The sequence below is a fragment of the Herpailurus yagouaroundi genome, unplaced genomic scaffold (genome assembly GCF_014898765.1).
Source record: "Herpailurus yagouaroundi ecotype Mexico unplaced genomic scaffold, PumYag 557, whole genome shotgun sequence".
Classification (NCBI taxonomy): Eukaryota; Metazoa; Chordata; class Mammalia; order Carnivora; family Felidae; genus Herpailurus; species Herpailurus yagouaroundi.
Genome location: NW_024412774.1, coordinates 3,233,622 through 3,242,296, shown reverse-complemented (window position 1 = coordinate 3,242,296; position 8,675 = coordinate 3,233,622). Strand labels below are relative to the sequence as shown.

Below are 8,675 nucleotides of genomic sequence, written 5' to 3'. Positions count from 1 at the left end.
GAATTATTGTAAATTTATACAATGGGTCATTATTGCATAAAAAGAATGAACCCCTGGCAGTTGCCGCAACACGGATGAAGGACAAAAGCATCATTCTGAATATAAGAAGCCAGACACCAGATTGCATGCCGTGTGACCGCAGTTAGAGGCATTCCAGGGAAGGCAAGACTATAGGGGAAGACAGGATCTGCGGGGCCAGGGGTGGAGGAAGTGATCACCAGAAAGGGAACTTCTTCCGGTTTTGGAAATAGTCTCTGTGGCAACCCTACTGGCGGTTATACGCATGACTACGTACATTTGTGAAATGTTACCAGCACGTTCACTTAAAAATAGTGAATTTTATTGCATGTAAATCGTCCCACAATAAAGCTGACTGAAAGAAAAACTGAAATTTTTTTTACAATCTGGTTTTGGAAATTACTTGACCGCAAGTAACTCATTTGATTTACGATTCGATCGCATTTGTCTGCAATCAACAGACATGCTTGAGAATTCTTAGGAGGTGAGAAAAATCTGGCTGATAAATTGTTTCCAAATGTCCCAAGAGATTTTTGAATATTGGATTGGACGACAAATCTGATGTAACATTTTGTAGGTATAGAATGAAATGTATTCACTTTGGGTCTGTAGCTTTTGTAGTTTGGAGCTAATGATTTTTCCCCCTTGGGGTGATGTTGCTCATTTCTGTAGTGTCCTGAAAACTGTGAGTTCCATGTGCCCTCTTGGACACAGGGCACCCAAAGGGAACACAACAGCCCTGGGTCCAGGATCTGTGATTGGAGACTCAGCCTAGGAATGTGGAAAAAGTTCCCAGAGGAGGGGAAACCCAAATAGGGTTTTGAAGGATGCATAGGAGTTTGGCAAGTGAAACAAGTGAAGAGGGGCAACCAGACAGGTGTAACAGCGTATATAAAATCTAAGAGTCATGAGGCAAGTTGTTTGGAGAGAGATGCACGTTTGGGACGACAGGAGGTTGGCTTGAAGGGAGAGGGAGCTCGCAAGAGATGTGGCTAAAGGGAAATTTTAAAAGAAAAAGTAAACAATAATACCAGCAACTATTTATTGAGTACCTACTATGTGTATTTAATCTACACAACCCACCAACAAATAGGTTTGTAGGGCAAAGAATAGGGATGTGGCAAAGGTGACTGAGTCTGGTGAAAAGCCTCTCCCCTTTCTGAGACTGTGGGAACTTGGGGCTCCTGGGCCATGGAGGGAACAAGGCATGTGAAAGGGGAAGGTGCCATTGAGGCTGTGCTAAGGAACCCCAGACCCTGACCTACACAGATCTTGCGTCAAATTCCTGCTCTCCTTCTTAGATGTGTGCCTGGAGCAGTGACTTTCCTTCTCCCAATTTCTGGCTCCTCTTACCCACCACATGGCAAAGCATTCACATCCTTCATATATAAAGAGCTCTTATGAATCTGCAACAAGGAGAGGGGAGCGTAGGTAAAGGGTATGATGGGCAGTTTGCAAAGAAGTAAAGTCAACACACACGCGAAACTACTCGGCCTTCCTAGGAAGCAAACAAATGCTTATTAGGATAATTACAAAATGATATTTTCCACCTATCAGATTGGCAAGATCGAGACAATGCTCATGTCCAGTGTTGGCAGGGATGTGGTTAAACACATAGTCACACCCACTGACGGAAGTTTCAATTAGGACGACCTGCCCGAAAGCCGTTCAGCGATACATGGCACAAATGTTTGTGCATATCTCTGAGCTGGTCATTCCTCCCGTAGGAATTTGTGCTAAGACAGAATTAGTCATTTGGAAAGAAAGATCCACAGGAAAATGTTCCTCACAGCCCTGTCTCTGTGTAGTAACAAAATGCCAGAGGCAAGTAAAAGCAACCTCAATGCCTGTCAGTAGTAGAGGGGTCCTGCTCTCTACTAGTCCTTCTTCTGTATTCCTTTCCGCAATTATTTAATGAGCACCTACTGTGTCCCAGACATTGAACTACACCCTGGGGAAGCCAGCAACAAAACAGACAAGGTCTCTGCCCTCACAGACCTCCTGACGCTGACAGTGAAATTAATTCATCTGTATGTGGCTCCGGACAGACTCTGCCTTCAACTTTAATGTTTAAGAACACCCATGACTTCCTGGGGGCGCCTGGGTGGCTCAGTCGGTCAAGCCTCCGACTTCGGCTCAGGTCATGATCTCGTTGTGGAGCATGAGTTCGAGTCCTGCATCAGGCTCTGTGCTGACAGCTCAGAGCCTGGAGCCTGTCGGATTCTGTGTCTCCCTCTCTCTCTCTGCCCCTCCCTGTTCACCGTCTGTCTCTCTCTGTCTCTCTCAGAAATAAACATTAAAAAAAGAAGAAGAAGAAACCCATGACTTACTTACTTAACCACCAGTATGGGGAGCTGAGAGGGCAGGCTGATTATTTCTCTCTGTTTTTAAGTTTATATACCAATGTACATATTTTTAGAGTTAAAAAAAAAAGTATAATATTCTGCGTAGGATCTTTGCCAGGCAAAGTGACGGCTGATTTCACTGTTTTTCACCTTCTGTTTATCTGTCTTTTCTCATTGTTCCTGGATAATGGTTTCCTCCTTGTGAAAGCATCCCATGAGGAGTAATGGGAGGGCAGTGGCTAAGAGCATGGGCACAGCAATCCACGTGGCCAGTGATGGATGAGTAGATGAACAAAATCTGGTACACACATGCAGTATTATCCGGCCATGAAGACACTATGCTACGTGCAGTAAGCCAGTCACAAAAGCCCAAATGCCATATGATTCCACTTATGTCAGGTCCCTAGAGGAGACAAAATCATAGAGGCAGAAAGTAGGACAGTGGATGTGGGAGGCTGGGAGGTAGAGGGGAATGGGGAGTCTGTGTATAGTGGGTGCAGAATTTCGGTTTTGCAAGATGAGAAGAGTTCGGGAGACGGATGGCGGGATGGTTGCACAGCAGCGTGAATGTACTTAATGCCCCTGAACTATGCACTTAAAAAATGGTTAAGATAGTAAATTTTATGTCATGTGTATTTTTCCATAATTTAAAAAAAAAAAGAGGAGGTCCCAAGAGGAGGAGAGAGAAGATGAGCACTGTGTGTTCAGATGCTGGTGCTCTCAAATTTCTTTGGTTTTTGTTGTTGTTGTTGTTGTTGTTGTTGTTGTTGTTGTTGTTTGGTTTTTTGGTTTTGGTTTTTGAGAGGGGGGAGGGGCAGAGACGAGACAGGGGGAAAGAGAGAGAATCCCACCAAGCAGGCTCATGTTGTCAGCACAGAGCTCGATGCAGGGTTTGAACTCGTGGACTGTGAGCTCATGACCTGAGCCAAAGTTGGATGCTTAACCAACTGAGCCACCCAGGCATCCCTGGTTCTCTCCGCTCTGAATACAGCATTTCCTGTCTGAGCCTTTTTCTCCTCTTATGTAAACTGGGCTCCTAATAGCATCTACCTCAAGGGTAGGGTTTTCTGCAAAGGACAAATAATAAATAATTTCATCCTCATGGGCCGTATGGTCCCTATTGCAACTATTCTGCCATTATAGCAGGAAAGCCACCATAGACAAGGTGCACACAAATGAGCATAGCTGTGTTCTAATAAAACTTTATTTACAGAAACAAGCAGTGGGCCATGGTTTCCCAGCTCATTAGAGTCTGGAAGGATGACATCAAGTAAATCACAAGGACCTAACACACAGTAAGTGCCAGAACATTCCTGCCTGCTAATGTTGTTATTACACAGAGAATAATACATGCAAATGTTGTTATTACACAGAGAATAATACATGCAAATTCCTTCCCCTGAGGACCTCCCACCTGGTTCCCAGACACACCCACGGTGTTTAGAAACTCTCTTTGGGGGATCGTTGTTGAGGTTTGTAAATTCTTGATAAGCATTGGGTGCTGTCCCAGGTGCTGAGAGACTTCTCCCACAAAGCCCTTTGCTTTCCCTATGGGGGGGGGGGGTGGCCCAAATTCATTCTCTCTCTCAATCTCTGTCTCCTGTTTTTAGGAAATACATGTAAAGTTTTTAGGGGTATAAGGACATCAGGGCTGCAAATCATTTTTAAATAGTTCAGAAAAAGCGTGGGAGAGAAAGAGAAGGAGAGAGAGAGACAGGAGAAGGATAAAGCAAAAATGTTTATGTTCACTGTTAATGTCTGGGGAGTAGCTGCTAACAGGTACAGGGTTTTATCTGGGGGCACTACAATGTTTTTTTGTTTTTCAGTTTTTATTTATTTTTAAGAGAGAGAGAGACCACAAGCAGGAGAGGGGCAGAGGGAGAGGGAGAGAGAGAATCCCAGGCAGACTTTGCACTGTTAGCACAGCACCCAACATGGGGCTTGATCTCACGAACCACGGAGATTGACCCGAGCCAAAAGCAAGAGTTGTACTTTAACCGACTGAGCCACCCAGATGCCCCAAGGAGCAATAAAATATCTTGGAACTAGATGGAGGTGATGGTGGCCCCACACTGAGAAAGCACTAAATGCTACTGGGTTGTTCACTTTAAGATGGTTAATTTTATGTCAATTTAAAAAAAAAAAGAAACTTGGTCAAAACACTTTTGTATAGCACCCTCAGTCTCTCTGGTCCTTACAGTGACCCTGGGAACCCACGATCTACCCTCATCATCCCTCTGTCTTCACGTTCCACCCCTCTGCCCTCACCCACTGCGCCCCAGATATGCTGACCTTGCTGATGCACACCAGACAAGCCCCTGCCTCAGGACCTTTGCACTGGCTGTTGCCCCTGCCTGGAAACCCTTCCCCTGGTATCTCCACACCTCACTCCCTCCCTTGAGTGAGGACCTCAGCGAGGCCTTCCCCAACCACACTATGACTTTTCAGTAGTATCCCCAGAGCACCTCCTGGGCCCTCCCTGGCCCCCTCCCCTGCCTTATTTTCCTTCACGGTACTATCACCACTGACATTCTAAACAGGTGACTTTTTATTTTGTTTTCCACCAGAATATAAACTCCACAAGGCAGGTTTGGGGCTGTTGAGTTCCCTGGTCCCTATAATGGCTCCTGGTGTAGATGCTTGATAAACATTTGTTGGATGAATGAATGAATGTCTCTGATACACGAGCGGTCACTGGGGGCTCCGAGCAAGGGGGGGGGGGGCGCTGAGGCTGTTGGTTGCTTTGGATGTCAGAACAGGCACTGGAATGTAGAGCCAGCTGCCGAGCTGTTCCTGGTTCCCGCGTGTCACCTGGGTCATTCAGCTATAGGTTCATCGCTCTTCTCTTTCGTGGAGGCTGAGCCTTGAGCCCTGTTCTAAGCATTTTACTTGTCCTCAAACCTCACTCCCCACTGGCCTTTACAGCAGGTACTAGGACTCAACGCTTGTTTTTCAGGAGGAAACCCAAATAGACTGCGAATCACCTGCCCCACCCCGGGATCTGAGTCCCTTCCTGGTCGCTGCCCACCCCCACCCCCAGGCCAAGCCCCCTCCCGCCAGCCTGGGAGCCAAGCTCCCCCCCGCTCCTCCCCACCGTTTCAGGAGACTGACCCGCCCTCCATCCTTCCCAAAGAATAAACAGCCCCACCACCAGCCTCCCTCCCCGACCCTCCTCCTCCGCGGGGCCCAGGCGGGTTCTCAGACCCACCCTCTGTGCCACACCAGGGTGGACCCATCTCAGGGGATGTGCAGGGAAAAACCTAGCCCCTCACTCTGCACACTTAGGCAGCCCCGAGTTGGTGTCACCTCCCCAACCAGACCCGGGCTTGGGGCAACCCCATCCGTGGTGGAGTCTGGCCACCCTCTCGTTTGCTGCTGTCACAGTCGTCACCATGACCAGGACTCCACTGTCACACGCTCTGGCCAGACGCACCCCCTACAGACCTGACCCGCCAGCCTCCCCAGGGTATTCCCTCTGCACATTCCTGACTCATTCTCGAAATTCAGGTCAAAGCCCAGCTGCCTCTTCCGCCAGGAGGCCATCCCTGACTACCCCCCCCCACCCATAGAGTGACCACACCTGCCTGCCCGAAGTCACTCCATCTCGTCACCTTTGTTTTCTTTCCTCCACGGCACTTCCCACGATCTGAGAGTCTGTTCACGTGTGTGCCTCCCTGTTTATCTCCTGTCTCCCGACACGCCCACTGACACAAGGGCAGGGGCTTTGTCTGGCCAGCACTCAGAACTCTCTTGGCACAAAGTAGGTCCTTAAGTATTTGCTACTCCGTGACTCTGGCACATTGCGTCTACCAGTGTCAACACTGAGAATGTCATCCCTTGCCGCACTGTCCTAGGAAAACTCCTATTCATCCTTCAGAACCCCGGGCAGCCATCAGTTAACCAGGAAAGGCTTCCTTCACTGGCTCACACATCCACTATGAGGCTGAAATGAGGGCCCCCTCAGGGGACACGCAGAGCCCTGTGCCACCTTCACTAGTGCACGTGACAGCACAGTCTCATCCCCCAATTAGACTCTTTTCTTCAGGGCAGAGTGTGGGGCACAGATTGGGTCTCAGGAACCATTCACCGAACGAATAAGTCAATTAACACATATGTAAATAAATACAGCTCCCACCTTATTTATATCTGCCAAAAACCTGCTGTCACCTCACATTTCCTGTGACTTTGTCCCCCCAAGAACGCTCTGTCCTAGGAATTTACCCGCAAACCCTACAGTTGGGGCGTGGAGGTGGGCAAGTGTGTAAGGAGGGGAGGTTGAGGAGAGAGATGGGGTGCTTTTAGATATGACGCTGGGGGAGCTTAGCTGATCAAGCCCCAGTGGGGAATTCTGTGTGGTGCCTGGGCCCCCCCGCCCCCACAACCCAGAGAATCAATCCAGTCCCCGGTGACGGAGCTACCCCGGTTTGGGGACACCAGCAAACTCTGACCCACATAGTCTTTGCAGCTCACTTCACAAAAGGCGCTGACCCTGGGGACGGGCGAGGGTTTGGAACGGGTTCCTAGTGACTGGTTCCCTTGGTGAGTCTCCAGGGTTCACTGCCTCCGCCCAGGACTTACTGAGTCAGACTGTGCAGGGGTGGGAGCCTCCACTGGTATTTGGAAGCCACTTGCTCTGGTTTGAAGAGAGGGAGGGGCCTCCTTTGCGGCCGGAGAAGGAGGAAGGAGGCGCTGGACCCAGAACTAGGGTGGAGGCTCTGGTTTCGGTCTCAACTTCTCACCTGCTGCTCCACACTTCGGAGCACCTGGAGGCAGGGACTGGGGCACCTGTGCTGAGCCCTGCCCTCCTCCCTCAGACACCAGCCCCTCCTCCCTCAGACCAGGAGTCCAGACACCCAGCCCCCCTCCTCCCTCAGACCCAGCAGTCCAGACCCCCAGTCCCTCCTCCCCCAGACCCAGCAGTCCAGACCCCCAGGCCCTCCTCCCTCAGACCCAGGAGTCCAGACCCCCCAGCACCCCCTCCCTCAGACCCAGGAGTCCAGGCCTCAGAAGCTGGAGACAGAAGCACGGGACCTTCCTGCCTCCCCCTGCAGCACCCTTGGGAGCCGCACACAGCACACCCTCCCCTCCCCTCCGCCTCTCAGGCCTGGAACACTCTTCCCTCACCCTCCCGGCTGCCTCGGGCTGCCAAACTCGCCCTCCAGGTTCAGCTCTGCCTGCCCCTCCTCCTCCAGGAAGCCTGCCCTGACCCTCTTAGCCTCCTCCCATCCCAGCACACATGGGAAGAAAGGCCACCATCGACACCCAACCTCGCGTCTCTCTTGGCCGGGCGCTGAGAGGGTTCTCCCTTAACGCCGCCAGTGTTGCGATCCCCGTGTTACAGCTGGCCGGACTGGGGCACAGAGAGGTTGAGTGATTTGCTTAGCGTCCCACAGCTAGCAAGGGGCAGAGTCACGACGTGGCTGCACAGGGAAGCTAGCCCCAGAGGATTCAGGGTGTAGATTGTAGGGCCCGGGTTCCGCCCGTCCCCACCAGGTACCTGCTGTGTGACCGTAGACAAATTCCCTAAAGGTGTGTGTCCGCACTTCCTCAGGTGTGGACAGGAGATAATGGAACCCGTTTCCTAGGATGTTGTGGGGATCAGACACACACACACACAGTACTCAGAAGAAGACCTAAGCACACCCGCATCACGTAGGAAGTAATAAGTATTATCAACTCTGTTTCATGGCAAAGTCAGAACTCGAACACCCACCCGCCCCGGCTCTTTGCCATCACCCCACAGGATTGTCTCCCCTTCGCTCTATTCTTTCATCCCTGCCAACCCAGGACAAAGGGGTGCTTCCTGTGGTTTCCAGCCTCGCTCAGCGTGGACTGTGGGGTCAACACGGGCCGGACGAAACAGTGAAGCATCGTCCACACGAATGCACCGAAAGCCAGTATCACTCCAGCACTGAATGTGTGCTAGACCCTGTTCTCATGTGCGGCAGACGGAGCGCGGGGCTGAACATACAGAAGTCTCTGCCCTCCGGTCACTGGGGGGCTCGGTTGGTTAAATGTCCAACTTGGGCTCAGGTCAGGATCTCACAGTTCCTGAGTTCCATCCCCGTGCAGGGCTCTGCGCTGACCTTGACGAGCCTGCGGGGGGTTCTGTTTCTCCCTCTCTCTGCCCCTCCCTGGCTTGTGCTCGCGCGCGCGCGCTCTCTCTCTCTCTCTCAAAATAAATAAAAAATACATAAAGATAGGAAAATAAAAAATACATAAAGAAAGGAGTCCTGGCCCCAGCCCCCTCCTCCCTCAGACGCAGGAGTCCAGACCCCCAGTCCCTCCTCCCTCAGACCCAGGAGTCCAGAC

The 8,675-nt window shown here is 50.9% G+C and overlaps 1 long non-coding RNA gene across 1 annotated transcript in view; it reads right to left on the bottom strand.

The window, feature by feature from the left end:
• Nucleotides 1–2,491: 2,491 nt before the first annotated feature.
• Nucleotides 2,492–8,675, bottom strand: part of LOC121023444 (uncharacterized) — a 16,672-nt gene continuing 10,488 nt past the window's right edge. The window contains exons 2-3 of the long non-coding RNA XR_005787395.1: nucleotides 6,892–6,898; nucleotides 2,492–2,502 (exon numbers count right to left, since the gene is read on the bottom strand). This is a non-coding gene — a long non-coding RNA (uncharacterized LOC121023444). The remainder of the gene's footprint in view (nucleotides 2,503–6,891; nucleotides 6,899–8,675) is intronic.